Below are 15,969 nucleotides of genomic sequence, written 5' to 3'. Positions count from 1 at the left end.
CTAGGACCTCTTTTAGCAACGGCAAACAGGCGCTAGCAACGGTTGGCAGGCGGAAGTTTCAGGCGCAGTGGACTGTACCACGTCAAGACTGCGGGGGGGGGGTGTGGCTTCTGCCACAAATCCCCCAAGAGCTTATAAGTTTTCAATTTTTTGTGGCGAGGAGGAGGTGACTCTTGCGTGATTTTAACCCCAAATTTCAATTCTGTGGCTTGGAATTGAATTGTTTGATTTATGCTGCATGTTTAATTTATGTATTTATTTAATTATGTTTATACATAGGGTGCATTTAATGGTGCATTTGTTATTAATTGTTTGTATGTTTATATGCCGCCCTCCTGAGTCTCACTTGATGCTGTATGTTTTTTGAGATCCGATGTGATCCGCCTGAGTCGCCAGAGAGGGCGGCATACAAATGTAAATATGAACAAGCAAGCAAGCAAACTTCTCCATGTTTCAAACGGGAAACCTGTAGAGCAGAGAGAGGGCGTGAGGAGTTTGCTGCCCTGCTTGGCTATTTCTGTTTTGTGGGAGGGAGTTTCCATACCTTGACGGACTAGTTTCATTGCATGTGGCCATAAGTCATCACAGTTTCCCATTACAGATAATTATCACAGAGAGAGAGAGAGAGAGAGAGAGAGAGAGAGAGAGAGAGAGTTCTCTCCTTACAAATAAAATACTGCTTTAAAAAGGGAAAGGAGCAGAGCTGCAAGAGATGTGATCCATATGGGGAATTTTTACATGTTCATTCTGTTGTACAGCAAGTTCGAGCCCACATTTATTTATTTCTTTGTTTGTTTATTTGATTTCTATGCCACTCTTCCATATAGCTCAGGGCGGTTTACATACAATATCACCGCAGGGGATACATGGCATGAATCAACATACAACACTGTCAATTCCAACGGCAACAATCCAACCGTGGTTCTAAACAACACAACTTCCGTGATCCCAAACAACAACAATGACAGGCATTCTCTACGAATCCAGGAGCTGCATCTGTGAGAGGCTGGCTTTTTGCAGCCCCTGGCATTCATGAACAGGAGAGAAGAGCTGTGGGATCAGGCCCATGGCCCATCCAGTCCAACCCCCTGTGTCACAAAGTGGCCACAACCCAGGGGACGTCAGGAGGTCCACCAGTGGGGCCAGCCCCTACCTCAGTGAATCCCAAGTATTCGTTCCTTTTTGGGTCAAGCAGAACTTCCTTTTATCAGCTCCAAGCCTCCTGCTCATTAATGTCCTGGAATGCCCACCAGGTATTGTGAGAAAGAGAGAAATCTGCTTTTCTTTCTTTTCCTGCATGATTTTGTAAACCTTACACTTCAGACCTCAAAAGCCTTAACTGACTGCTCCATCAATTTAGCACTCGTTTCAAGGTTTCCTCAATTGCTAGGACAAGCAGAAAGAGAGCGTAATAATGCCCAACCTTAAAAGCAAATGCAAGGCTTTGGGGAGCTGCCACCTGCCCAAGTAAGGGGTAAGGAGTTACGGTGATGAGGGAGGGACAGCTGTTGGCTCAGTGGCAACTCTTGTGTGCTTTAGACTGGGGGGTCCCTGGTTTGATCTCCGGCACCTCTTGGTCAAATGTTCTAAAAATGTCTGGCGTATGTACAAGACAAGGTATGGCAAGTAGCGTTAGTTCACTCTTAGCTTTGACCTTTTTTAGCCTCACACATTGACCTTTTTTAGCCTCACGCATTGTGTAAGCGGCCAGCCCACTGCAGGAGGCCCTGGAACCTGGGAAGAGCTCCCCAAAAAAGCATTGTGGCCAAAAAAGCATTGTGAACGGCTCTGTTAAGAGCATATAAACGGCTCTGTTAAGAGCATCCTCTTAGAATCGAATGGGTTCATCTGTTTTCAGTGGTGGGAAAACAAGATTCCTTAAAGCGGGGGTCGGGGCTTATGCATTAAAAATTAGGAAATATCCCAAGATGCATGACAAAGATGCAGCGATCCGACTGCCGCTCAAGCCGCTAGCTGGGTAGCAATTCTAAGGGAGTCCAGCAGAGGACCGACTTCTCCTGTGCAAGGCCAGGCCGCTGCTTTGTGAATGCCAATTAGGGATGAGATCAGATTGCTATCAGCCGCACCTGGATGCCTTTGACATTTATGCATTTCTATTAGCGACACTTAAGGCTGCTCTTTGCTGGGAGATCTGCCTGGGAACAGATTCACGCCCTTAAACTGAAGCGGAACCAGCACTTCCCCCAAATACCGTTTGAAGAGCTGTAAAAATAAGGTCGAGGGAGCCCGTTAGATGAGGAAGAGAATTCCTTTGGCGTTCCAAATGCCCCAGGCCTTGGTTCCTATCAACTGCGATCCAAAAAGCTGTCAATTTCCAGACTTGCCATTTAATGATGAAATCCTTCAACGATGCGATGTCTTACTGAAACTAGGTGGGATGTCAGAGATCTCCCTACACCTTCAGCATCCATTGCAACAGGAGGGGACGTGGGTCAATGTGCAAAGGTTGGTCTCCAGGTAAAGGACCGCGGAGCTGAGAAGGAACTTCACCTGTCTGAGACCTTAGAGAACTGCTGGTGAGATACAAGGGACCAAGAGCCTGACTGGGTGTGAAGCAGCTTAACAGACGTGCAGCTGAGAAGAAGAAAGGTCACGGCAAATTAGATTGATTTCTCAAAGCCTTCTGGACTGTAGGCAGAAGTCAAAGAAACTGGCAGCCCTGAGGCATATTCTCCCTACCCTGTTGGTTTCTTGTTTGTATTATTTGTGTCAAGCACTGAGTGGCACTTAAGCCATGAGACCATGCTCCTCCTCCAAGCCTTACCAGATACATTAAGTGGAATAGATTATTTATGCTCGTTTATTTTCTGCACCAACAAATATTTCCCTCCACAACCTACTTTTCCTCCATCCATAATAATTAAGTGATAAGAGGAGCCAACGCAGGGGTCCCCACCCTAAACTCTCCGCTCCTAGTTCAGCTCTCTCAACCCCTACACCACCCTGTCTGAGTCATAGGATCATAGAATCATAGAGTTGGAAGGGGCCATACAGGCCATCTAGTCCAGCCCCCTGCTCTACGCAGGATCATAGAATCATAGAATCTTAGAGTTGGAAGGGGCCATACAGGCCATCTAGTCCAGCCCCCTGCTCTACGCAGGATCAGTCCAGCGGCACCTTTAAGACCCACCAAGTTTTTAAGGTGCCACGGGACTCAGACTTTGATCTTCTTCTGCTTCAAACCAACTCGGCCACCCACGTGAATCTATCCCATGCCCCATGGTCTCTCTTGAGGCCCTTGTGGTCTCCCACGAAAGCTCGTGGAAACCTTGCTTCCACTTGGGCCGCGTTCGCCCTGCAAGCAGCCACCAGCAACAGCAGGCTCGGCGGACTGAAATATGCTCTCGAGAATAACAACAGAGCTCCCATTCCACGCCTTTAGCCCTTTCTGTGGCAGAAGCCTAGATCGTCGGATTACATCCTCCGGAGTCGCTCGGATGAAGTCCGTCAAAGCGCTTCCCGTCAAAATTTGGGTTGCGAAAGATCAAGAGCTGCTGAACTGGATGCTAAGCAACGCAGAGTCCATGGCAACAGTTTTAATTTCTCCATGCCACTCATTGATAAAATTCGGGCTCCCGGGGCTTAGTACAAATCCTAAAAGGCACGCTCAAAGTGACAAGCGGGCGATGGGATGAGACAACACAGATTATTTGTTTGTCCACATAAGACGGCAGCGCGTGGAAGAACGGAAAAGATCAGGGGACGGGCAGCTTAAAACCAGATCTGCAGCCGGTCACGTTCAGCAATTCGAACCTGGTGGCAAAATTGTCTGCGATCTGAGACAGATGACCTTCCTAATGTTATTTTTTTTATTGTACTGTAAAACCACAATTTTTCCTTAGACCCAAGCCCAACTGGGAACGGAGGGGGAGAATCGTGTTTTGCAGGAAAATATGCCCAGCACAAAATGCACAAATCCACAACCAGAATATCACAACCTATCCCAACTTATATACAAAAGCCGCAGAAACGGAGTCTCACAACCAATCCCAACTTATGTACAAAAGCCACACAATACAAATCACCACTTGCAGAATCGGCGAACCTGTTCTCCCCCTCCTCAATAAAATCAGAGTCCAGTAGCACCTTTAAGACCAACAAAGATTTATTCAAGGCGAGAGCTTTCGAGTGCAAGTACTCTGCTTGCCCTCGAAAGCTCACGCCTTGAATAAATCTTTGTTGGTCTTAAAGGTGCTACTGGACTCCGATTTCATTGTGCTCCTTCAGACCAACACGGCTACCCATTTGAATCTCCTCAAGGCAGCCAAGGCCCTCTGCAACCCCAATGAACTGCTGGGTTATGAACACTGGCGCTGCCAAGATGGCGATAAGCCCATTTCTGCACCTCAGTTTTTTACCAGCAAACATTTGGCTCAGCTTCCATTGTTTTTCTATAACGGGGATGTTCTTAGTCGAGAACGGATTTTATGGGCCGCACGCCTCGCTGCTTTAGGTCTCTACAAAGTGGATCGTTCAGGGGGCTGTTTTCAAACTGTGTTCCGGAGACGCCTGGGGCTTGTTGAAAGCTTCCCGGGAGTTCCCCGCTGAGCAGATCGATGGAAGGCAAGCTTTCCTAAAAGCCATTTCCTCACTGCTGCGGATCTTTCCCTGTGACTAGAGAGGTGTGGGATGTTTTCCGGAGAATCCTGGGTTAATACAGAGCAGCCTTTCCCAACCTTTTGACCACAGAGAAGCCCCTGAAATCAGTTTTCAGGCTTTGACGAGCACCAGAAGTGATGCCGGCTGGCCACGTGTCCCTGCCACACCATCCAGAAGTGACATGTCAGCGGACGTGTCATCAACCCCCACGCTAACGGGCAGGCTTGAGGAAGACTGAGGGGGAGAGAGACAGGATGGGCGGAGGTGAGCAGGCATCGCCTCCTTCCAGGTGCAGAAACCGCAAGATAAGTCACTCATGCTTGGGAGGGGGCAAGGGCGAGCAACAGAAGTGACCAGTTCTGTAGCTTGTGGCCGGAGAGGTAAGGCCATAGCGCCCCTCTGGTATAATCAAGTCCTCTCTAAGATCAAGAGCACAGGCATTGATATATCATGGCTCTTGGGGAGGAGGAAAAACACCAAGTAGGGACCAGAACGGAAAATGTCCGTGTCCCTGGTTAAGGCCAGATGTCCTTCTAAGCCCACTGAATTCAATGGACTTAGAAGGCTACCCTTCTGCTTACGGTTGCCCTGCCGGTTTCCGCACCAGGCTGGCTTGCTTCTGCCCCCAGTGCTGGAGAGGCGGGCCACAACCACTTGAAAGCTCGAGTTAAATGATCTGTCTTTATTACGCATGCATCAAAAATCAAAGACAGTTCCTTGGGCCTGTCTGCAGGTGTGCCTTGACATGTTCACGACCACGCATACAAATCAGAAAGCTTTTTGATCACCGTGAGCGGGCGATGCGCACGCTGCCGGGAAGACGGCTTTTAGGGTAAGGTGACCAGATTGTCCCACTTTTGGAGGGACATCGGGGGGGGCACCTGGCAAACTGTACTTATGTTGAAATTAAAAACATATATATTACAATACTATTTTTGCGTTCTATGAACATTTTTGTTGCTCCATATAGACCTATGGGATCGCAATAAGTTGCCTGTGACTTGCCGGGACTTCATAACGCCAACAGGGTGGTGCTTATTCCCGGGTCTCCGTGTGCCTGCTCAAGAAGCTAAAGAAGAGACAGTTTTTGAAATGTAACTTCCCTTCCTGTCTCCCTCAGCTCTCTTTTTGAGAACAGGCGAGCACACTGCCTGGATATCCTTCGTGGATTCCCAGTGGGGTGGGGTGGGGGGGCTCAATTCCTCCCCTTGTATGTGGGTGGGAGGAAGTGGGGAGTTAAGCTTGCGGGGGGAGAAGAAGAGAACGGATTAGTGCGCCAATCAAGAAAATGCAGAAAATGAGCCACAGGCAACAAAAACTGGAAACCTCCAGAGAGTTCTCCATGCATGTACGTGCTTAAAAAAAAAAAACCCAGCGGATGATGGGTTGGCCACCGTGCCGAGGTCTCACAAGATTTGCTGATTTTTCCGCCGACTCAAAAAAAGAAGAGTTCCCACAGAATCAGGCTGGCGATCACAGAGCAGAACAGAATCCAGCTGCACCAGCCAGAAAGCAGCGATGCTTCGCTCAGGCGGGCCGCCGTACAACCAGAACGGCCTGCCTTGGAATGCAGGAAGGACCGAAGGCGTCCAGGGGATCGTATACATGAGCAGATTAGTGTGACACCTGACTCGAAAGCCGAGATCTTGTCGCACATCTGGAAAGGGCCCTTCTCCGAGCTTGACACAGTCAAACAGATGACAGCCTAATGCCTGTCAGCTGTTGCAGTTTATCAGGAACCCCGTCTGGATTGTGTATTTATGCATGTGTTGTGTTAGCGAAGCTGCTCCTTGGGGATTGATACAGCTCATCTGATGTCTAAACAGACACAAGCTCGAGCTTCCTGTCGGCCCCCTGTTCCGACAACGAGCAAATCAAGTTGCCGAGCTGCCGTGTTTTGCAGAAAATTTCGCCTGGATGACCGTTTGACTCGGCGGCCCTGGGTCCATTTCAGCATTGGCAGGAGCCTTTTGATTTTGTAATCAATACATGATTGTTATAGTTGTGTCATCTGCTGCGGAGTGCTATTTTTAATCGGTAAGCATAATAGGAAAGGAAGAGACGGAGGGGGAGAAAGAGTCCGAGAGCAGGGCTGGTTGTGACAGGAAGCCAAGAGTGTTTCTTTTCTCTTCTCATATCCTCCTCTTCCGTACAAACCCGCAGAGAGCACAATGTTTAATATGACATCACCGAATTGTGCATTTTCCTGCCCCCAGCCCATTCCCCGGTCAAGCAGAGGAAGGGAAATATTGTGCTTCATGTTCTACGTGTGGCAAACTGGTTAGCAGCTGAAAATCGCCATCACAGTAAAGAAAATTAAAATGTTATAATGGACAGGGAAGAAAGTAGCACGGCATGTAATCTCTCCTCCCATCCTCCAAGGATCTCTATGGCCATCTGTAGTCTACAGAAAAGCGGCATATAAAAACCAACTCTTCTTCTTCTTCAGTAATCTCAGGGCTCTCTCAGCCTCACCCACCTCACAGGGTGTCTGTTGTGGGGAGAGGAAAAGGAAGGTGAATGTAAGCCACTTTGAGATTCCCTCGGGGAGAGAAAAGTGGCATATAAGAACCAACTCTTCTTCTTCTTCAACCAGGGCAAAGGCAATTTCAGTCCGGGCCGCTGCTTCTTCTTCTTCTAGTTTCACTTTGACCTCTGTGCAGCCTACGCTCGCCTCTGTGTAGCCTCGCCATAGAAAAAAATTCACAGAAAGCAAGTCGAACAGAGTTTCCAAATAAAACATCCGGCAGACCATCTCAGCTTTTTATGTGCATTACTTTTAAAACCAGGTTCGCAGTTGTTTTAGCACTGACTGTCTGGTCAGGCTGACACGCATTGCTGACGTGCGGAACAGCCCGAAGGTTCGCTGCAGTTCGTAATGGGAACTTCCTTGGTTTTCATTTAAAAAATCCATGAATAATAGCATCTCTTCAGATTGCCTGAGAAGGCCTTGGGAGGGGAAAGAAAGGAAAGGCAACTGACATAAGGGCATGATGAAATGCACTATAAAAAGAACGCACAGTAACTATGGCCCTGCAGAGTGCTCTCACGCATACGGACACGGCTTTCTTTATGTCGGATGTGGTGTTTGTGGGGACTTCATGTGCGTTCTGAGATCCATCTGCTGTCACTGGAATTAGCTGCTTTTACAGCCTGTGAATGTTTCACGGCCCTCCTGAGCAGAGGGACACTCTTCTAAAGCCGCCGAAATGGTGCAAGTCTGGATTATTTGTATTCCTGTAAAACCCAGCCCTACTCTGACTTTTTCTGCCTTCCTCCCCTCCATGTTATTCCCTCCCCCATATCCCAATCAAGATTCTGTTAAGGATGTGGATTGCTTTGTTTTTCGGTAACTTCAGATAGTGCAGGGGTAGTCAACCTGTGGTCCTCCAGATGTCCGTGGACTACAATTCCCATGAGCCCCTGCCAGCAAACCCTGGCAGGGGCTCATGGGAATTGTAGTCCACGGACATCTGGAGGACCACAGGTTGACTACCCCTGAGCTAGTGGACTCTAAACTGTCAGGATGTTTCCTTGGCTGTAGAAGGCTAGCCCATCCAGAGGGGAGCTAGATGTGCTCCTTCTGAAGCCTGCAGTGTGAGCGCCAGGGTGGGGGGGAGAGACTGGAGTTTGTGCTCCAGTTTTCAGGCGAACAGCTGGCAGCAATGCTGGAGCACAGGTTCTGGCCTGCAGACCTCTCCTGGTCACAGGACTGCTACCTGGCCAGGGAAATCTTGCTCAGCCTGCACTGTTGCTCCTGGGAAGAGCAGTTTGATCACACAGAACTGTCACAAAGCAGAGTTAACTTATACCGGGGTTGTATAAGTGTATACTTGGGAGTTAACTTACACCGGGGTGTCAAATTGTGGTTCTCCAAATGTCTATGGACTACAATTTCTAGGATGCAACATGCTGGCAGAGGCTTGTGGGAATTGTAGTCCACTGACATCTGGAGGACAGCAAAGGCTTGTGGGAATTGCAGTCCACGGACATCTGGAGAGCCACAGTTTGGCCACCCTTGCTTATGGAGTTGGCTTGTTAATTCGTGATTGGTGGCTGCAGGGGTCATGTGTTCAGAGAAACAATTGCATGGGGAGTGTGGATAGCTCAGAGCTTGCCAGTGGGAAATGGGGAGGGCATATGTCATGAGATGAGCCTTTGTTGTCCTTGGGGCGGAACAGAGCCCTGCAATTTTATTTTGAGACACGGCGAGGCTGTGTTTAAGGTGCGTTACACTCCAATTGTTATATATGCATGTGCTGGTTTTTCCTAAAATAGTCCCTCTTCCCTCTAAAATTACACACGCAAACGCACCGGTCTCTGACAACCTTTCCTTTCACATCAAGCAAATTGCACCAGATTTCCCCCCCCTGACCTTCAGCTCAAAGCCTTCCCCTCCCTTAACCTCTGATTTGTGCCAAACGAATCAGACCAGCCTGTGTTTTAAAAAACCAAGCGCAGCCTGCGCCCAAAGGAAGAGCGATAAACACTCTTTAAGATTCGGCTGATATAAATAGCTCAAGCCAACAATAACGGAACAACTCCAGCCTAGCTGGGGGACTCATTCCAGATTCACAACTGAGAAACGGGACACATCGCTCCTTGGAAGAATGAGAAATGGGAAGAGGTAGGCGGGAGAGCTGCTACCACTACAGTATACCTGCATGCTTAGATATGCCTGCAGAAAATCTACCCATGACATTTTGGCCAGGGCCCTCTCTAGGTGCTGCCTGCTGAGTCCGACCACTGTTCTATCAATGTCAAAATTGACCGCTCTGACTGGCAGCAGCGGCCAGAGGCCTTTCACATGGCCCGCTGTGTGTTCCTTTCACTGACAATGTTGTGGGTCGGTGCTGCCAACCTCCAGGCGGGGCCTGGAGAATCCCTAGAGTTACAATTGCGCCCCAGAAATCAGATTCCCTGGAGAAACGGCTGCTTTGAAGGGTGGACTCTCCGTTTAATGTTGTTGTTATTGTTGTTATGTGCGAAGTCGTGTCCGACCCATCGCGACCCCATGGACAATGATCCTCCAGGCCTTCCTGTCCTCTACCATTCCCCGGAGTCCATTTAAGTTTGCATCCGTTTAATACCTCTCCCCAAACTCTGTCATCCCCATGATGCACCTACCAAACCTCCAGGAATTTCCCAAGCTAGAGCTGGCGATCTTCGATTGAACCAGGGAGTTTTGGCATGCAAAGTAGATGCTGCACAGTAGTTGTGATTCTGCTGGATTGGGATGCAGCTGAGGCTGCAATCGTACTATTTACCAGATTTGTGTTTCACCTTTCTCCCCACCAACAGGTGAACTATTTAAAAGACACAAGATAACACCCCGTTGTAAAAAAACACACCTACATCATCAAAGCGACTTTTAAAAGAGTGACCAGTTAAAATACACGTGAGAGATTCAAATATTGGCTCGGAAGGCGGATCCTTGAGGGAACGCCCAATCAAAGCAAGAAGGTCTCGATCTCCTGGCAGAAGAGGGCAACTGAAGGGGACAGAGGAATCCCCCTAGGGAGAAAGCTTTGGGGCCAGGACTGAGAAGGCCCATTCCTGGGTTGCCAACGGCGTAATCTCAAGGAGGACCTCTGAAGATGACCATGATGCGTTCATGGGGGATTACGCGGCCCTTCGGGCGTGCTGGTTCCAAACCGTGCAGGGCTTGGAAAGTCAAAGACCAGCGCCTTGAATTGTGCTCAGTGTAGGTATGCCCGGACTAGAGGAAAGAGGTTGCTCTGCTTAGGACTGCAGCGTTAATTGCCCTGAGAGCAGAGAGACAAAGCTCTCACCATCATTGTTTTTAATAAAAGGTCGAAATGGTACCGTGCTTTCTCATAGACAGGTGCTGGGGAAAAGGGACTTCATCTCTTGCAGGATGAGTCCAATTAGCAGTTAACTACTGAATGATCTCTGGGCTCCCTTGGCTACAGGGCGGCCTCGGCTTGATCCCAACTGGGCAGGGTATATGCTAGTGATCCGCAGCGGGCACCTCCCATTCCGGGACTTCAAAGCTCTGCGATGTTGGAAGTGGATTCAATTAATCTCCGAAAATACAGTCACACATGAATGCATGATGCCAAGGAGACATAAGAGGTTTTTATGACTTTGGGTGCAGTCCTGTGGTCACAGGGACACATGAGTCAGTCGTATTGATGGCAACCTGCCTTACGTAACGGTAGCAAGGCTTGGAATCACAGCGTTATTAAAGAGAACAATTACTGTCGATGGAATATGTGCCAGCTTGGTGTAGCGGTTAGGAGTGCGGATTTCGAATCTGGCGAGCCAGGTTTGATTCTGCGCTCCCCCACATGCAGCCAGCTGGGTGACCTTGGGCTCGCCACAGCCCTGATAAAGCTGTTCTGACCGAGCCGTACTATCAGGGCTCTCACAGCCTCACTCACCTCACAGGGTGTCTGTTGTGGGGAGAGGAAAGGGAAGGTGACTGTAAGCCGCTTTGAGCCTCCTCTGGGTAGGGAAAAGCGGCATATAAGAACCAACTCTTCTTCTTTTATACCACCTTGAGCCTGGATGCAGAGATGGGTGGTTAATGAATCAAATTAGTACTGTACTGCACCTCTACTCTGGGTTCTGGTCTTTATACCCAATTTTTCAGAATTGTTAAACTGTGGTTTTAATGGTTTCGTTGGACGAGTCTGCTCAAGCAGAGAGGGTGGTTTATAAATCCAAAGAAATAAATAAAAATAACAAAAGCAAACATGAAAACCAAACTATTTTTTAAGGCTAATAAGTAGAGTCGAACTACTGTATTCTGTAAACACTCTAGATAAACTGAGATCTCAATTTGTCTTCTTTTGAGCATGTGGGGCGTAGATGGGGGGTGGGGGGTGTACTGTGCAAGAACTGATGCCAAGTTGGCTCAATTGAAGGATCAGAAGGGCAAAGCCTCAGCTAATTGCAGTCAGCAATTGATTACCTATTTGCCCGATATTCTCCTAGCGTGGCATATTAATGGCACGCCAAAGGCTTCCCGTGCAATTCAGTCTCAAGAGAACGCAAACAAATCCAAATCGCTGTTTTCCCCCTCTTTATCTTGGGAACTTGCTAGCCATTTCCCTTATGCTGCATGTTAATTTACTCTCGCACGCTGCCTATGAGTTTAAACGGATTATTTCCATTCCATAACTGTGTGAGGAACATGCGTGCCCATGAAAACTCATAACTTGTATAAAACTTTGTTGGGTTTAAAGGTGCCTCTGGACTCTAAATTTGTTTTGTTTAACCTCCACGCAGTATCCGGAAGGGAAATCCTTTACGTTGCTGCTGGGTTTGGGTATGGGAGGGCCTGCAGAACCTCTTTTGCATTCAGAAGGACCCAGGGTCAGCCTGAGCCTCTTCAATTAAAGAAGAATGGCATACTAAGTGTTTTGAAAGTCCTAAAGCTTTGGAGAGCTACTGCCAGGCAAGGAAAACAAGGGCTGACCTTAATGGGCCAGCATCTTGATTTCATGCGTTTCAGGAGCGCACGAGGGATTTGCGTGAGATTTTAAAACATTCTTCTTCAACCAACTAAGCTAACCCCCTCCCCAGCCATATAATAAATTAATTCAGATACTCTTATTAGATTCACACATGGTTTATGACATGGCATTGGGAGAGATGTCTGAAGAAACTGAACCCCTCCCCTCTTTGGGAAACGTGATGTTGTCAGTACAATAGAACAATGGATTGAAAAGTGACATAATTCTGGACCGAGGAGAAACAAAGGGCATAAAAATGACAAACAGGCTGACCAGAAGACGCGTGATTGGAGTCCGTATCCATGTCATTCTTCTGAGCAACAACTCCTGGATGTAAATCAAGGCAGGATGGCGAGAAACCCGTGGTGAAAATGGCTTTAACAAAATCTGTACAAGATGAGCACGAAGTACCTTAGCTCTTAAGCAGCTGCCTATGAAACGGGAGTCTGAAAGGATGGGGTTAAGAGTCTTCTCTCTCTGCATGGTCATATCACCCGATGTTTAAGAAATGTGTGTATATAATATATATAAAAATAATTAATTCCCACCCATTCGGGAAACCTTTCTGGTGCTGTCAAGAGTCCCCAGGCTTTCACAAAGGCTGAAAAGCCTTCACCACAGAGCCCCCTGCCCACCCCTCCATCCCCAAACAGCTACTTTCTCCAGGGAATTCTCTCTGTTGTCCTTCCATGGAGGCATGCCACAACTGGGTGCTCTTAGCTTGGCTATATTTGAAGAGGGATGGCAGCCTCTGGGGATGGCAGCCTTTAGCTGTGGCCATGCAGGGAACAAGCCTTTCCCCTTTTTACGGAAGCTGAAGCCAAACACCTGACTCCTCACCAGAGTAAAAAAGTCACCCCTCTCGTGGGATGTCCAGTGGCAGACCTACTGTGATACGTGCGGCCCTCAGCGCAGCCGTTCTGGCCCCACCCCGGGACAATCATTTTGTGATGGAACCCTCCACTCTTTCTTCAAGGCCCAAAATTGCCTGCAGGCTCAACAAGGTTATTTTAAAAGTCCTGCTCAGCGATACAGGCCTGAGCTTCTGGTAAGTCTAAAGCCTCGGAGCACGAAGGAGAGGAACAGAAGCCGTTTCACCTGTAAGTGGTAAAAAGAAGCGACACAGGAATAATAACAAGGCGCCAGAGCTTTCCAAAATGGGAAACATGCCCAGAGGTGTTTTAATAAAGAGGGAAGGTGCCAAGAGTGATTCCCTGCTGAAAGGTTTCATGGAATTTGTAATTCTGAACAGGGCTGGTTTTGTTTTGATTTGCAAACCGTGTGGATCCTGACATTTTTTGCTCTGGAAAGTAGAAGGGGGAGCATGGCACAGCATAACCCCCCCCCCAGGTGGTTTTGAGACCCGAGAAATGGCTGGGGAGTGGGGTGACATTTAACAAGCAGCTGGGTACATGGGAGGGGGGGAGCTAAACCCTTCCTCCACTTTTGGTTATTTCCTATAAACACACTCACCTTATAAAATCGGAGTCCAGTAGCACCTTTTAAGACCAGCAAAGATTTATTCAAGGCGTGAGCTTTCGAGTGCAAGCCCTCTTCCTCACCCATTTTATGACCGTGATTCTTACAGGTGGCATTACACCCCAAAACTCGGCTTCTCTCACCCTCTGTTATTCCCCAACAAAGGACAGAATTCAGTTTTCCTCTCTGGGCTGTGTTTTTTTCTCACTCCGGAGAAATTGGGTCGGGGCCCGGCTGCGAGGCAGCTGGAGAACAAGCACCCTCCTCAGGTTTTTGTTACAGGTGTTCATGCTAATTCCACTGTACCTAATACACACATTAGTCATCAGTGGCATCATGTTGTAACTGTGTATGGCAAGCAGAGATGACTTTCTCAAGCACTTCTTGCATTAAGAGGTCCCGGTGGATATCGTAAAACCCACTCTGAATAGCGCACTTTCAAGGCACTTGTGAATTGTGGATCGTGAAACGGCAAAATCCACTTGCAAGCGGCATGAAACAACAAAATCTATTTGCAAACTGTGTGTGTGAGGAAGAGTGCTTGCTCCCGAAAGCTCGCGCCTTGAATAAATCTTTGTTGGTCTTAAAGATGCTACTGGACTCTGAGTTTATTGCACTTGCAAATAATCACTACAGTGGGCCAGATTTTTCTATTATCAAGAGTCTGAGGCGGTCTCTGCATGGTTGCTTAACAAAAAGAGGGACGGAGGGAAGGCACAAGTTTAACCCTGGCAAAGCATGTTCCAAACAAATAAGTGCTTATTTGTCTACAGAAGCCTTTCTCAATGTTTTTATCGTTGAGAAACCCCTGAAACATTCTTCAGGCCTTGAGAAACCCCAGCAGTGGGGTGATTGTGCAGAATCTGGTTGGGAAGCAGAGCGGTGGACACGCCCAATGGAGGCCCACGAAAATTAATTAACTCCCACTCATTCGGGATACCCTTCCAGGGCCCGTCGAGAAACCCCAGGGTGTCACGAGACCCTGGCTGAGGAAGCCTGATTTACAATATCCGCAAATTTACCTGTTGTTTATCAATACTTTATTTCTATCTTCTCCTGTGCACCAGGGTAGCCTGTCTCCAGGCCTCTCACATCCTATGCAGAATGACTCAGGTAACCTAGCCTGTATTTTGATCCTGCAAACAATTATGACTGAACTCTGATGGTTATCAACGCGGGAAACACCCTGCTCTCGTCCATAGCGAAAGCCACGTTTCACAAATTAATTTGCCCAGGAAAACATCTGTGGGAGGAAAGCAATTTAGCTGCAGTCCCCAAATCTATGCTGAGTCGGCAAGAAGGCTTACCCCAGTGCCTGACAGGGGAGATGGAAGTTATGAGGTCCTTCTTCCTGGTGCTAAACAACAACAAAAAAGGAATCATGTGGGTCTTTATACAACTAACAGGTTTACTTAAGCACAAGGTTTCATCAGCTAGACCCCTGCAAAAGTAGGTGCTTCAAGAAATGTGTAAGGTGCCATGTTGCAGTCGGGATGCCCCCCTCCAATGTGGGTCCTGGGGATCCCCCTCAATTACAGCTCATCTCCAAAATACAGAGGTCAGTTCCCCTGGAGAAAATGGACACTCGGCTGGATTGACTTTATGGTGTTATATTGCGTTGAGGTCCCAATCCTCCTCAGGCTTCATCCTCAGAGTTCCCAACCTGGATCTGGCAGCCCTACTCCCCCCAACCCCTGCTGGCAGCCAGGGGGGACCTGGTAACCCCAGTCACTCAGGCCTGCAGGTGGAGGCTGCAGATTCTCCAAAATTACAATCAGGGGTGGCCAAAGTGTGGCTCTCCAGAGGTCCGTGGACTACAAGTCCCACGAACCCCCATCAGCACATGCTTGCAGAGGCTCATGGGAACTGCAGTCCACGGACCTCTGGAGAGCCACAGTTCAGTTCGGACTTGAGATCAGTTCCCTTGAAGAAAGAGGCTCTTTTGGGAGGTGAACCCAAGATCCGTCCTCTCCACAAGCCCCCCCCCTCCCCAGGCACTACAGCTGAATCTCCAGGAATTTGTCAACTGGCAACCTGGCAAGATTCTTTTAACATGGCTACATCACTGGAATCCACCCGATTCTGAGGTTCTCAGCCATGAATGGGCAGAGAGCGACTTTGTGTTATTCAGAGCATGACCTGAGTACTGTTTTGACTTCCATGTTTATTCTGCGTTGTCATTTATCCTATCAGGCTTGAATAAGTTTAATCCCCCCCACAGCAGCCATTTTCCCTCCAGTATAATTATGCAGAGTCTTTTGAGAATGCCGATGATATGAATTTTACCACCCTGTATTCTTTTGTAGATGCTGTGCATGCCTGTGTGTAGGCATTTCCCCACAATGAAAGCAGCAGCTGGATAGGCTTCACAGTCCATGGACTACAATTC

At 48.2% G+C, this 15,969-nt stretch overlaps 1 protein-coding gene across 2 annotated transcripts in view; it reads right to left on the bottom strand.

The window, feature by feature from the left end:
* Positions 1-15,969, bottom strand: part of TEDC2 (tubulin epsilon and delta complex 2) — a 32,498-nt gene that overhangs the window by 8,132 nt on the left and 8,397 nt on the right. The gene's annotated exons all lie outside the window — the stretch shown is intronic.

This window comes from Paroedura picta, chromosome 17, assembly GCF_049243985.1.
Source record: "Paroedura picta isolate Pp20150507F chromosome 17, Ppicta_v3.0, whole genome shotgun sequence".
Classification (NCBI taxonomy): domain Eukaryota; kingdom Metazoa; phylum Chordata; class Lepidosauria; order Squamata; family Gekkonidae; genus Paroedura; species Paroedura picta.
The sequence above is the reverse complement of the archived record's forward strand: the minus strand, read 5'-3'. Positions and strand labels throughout refer to the sequence as shown.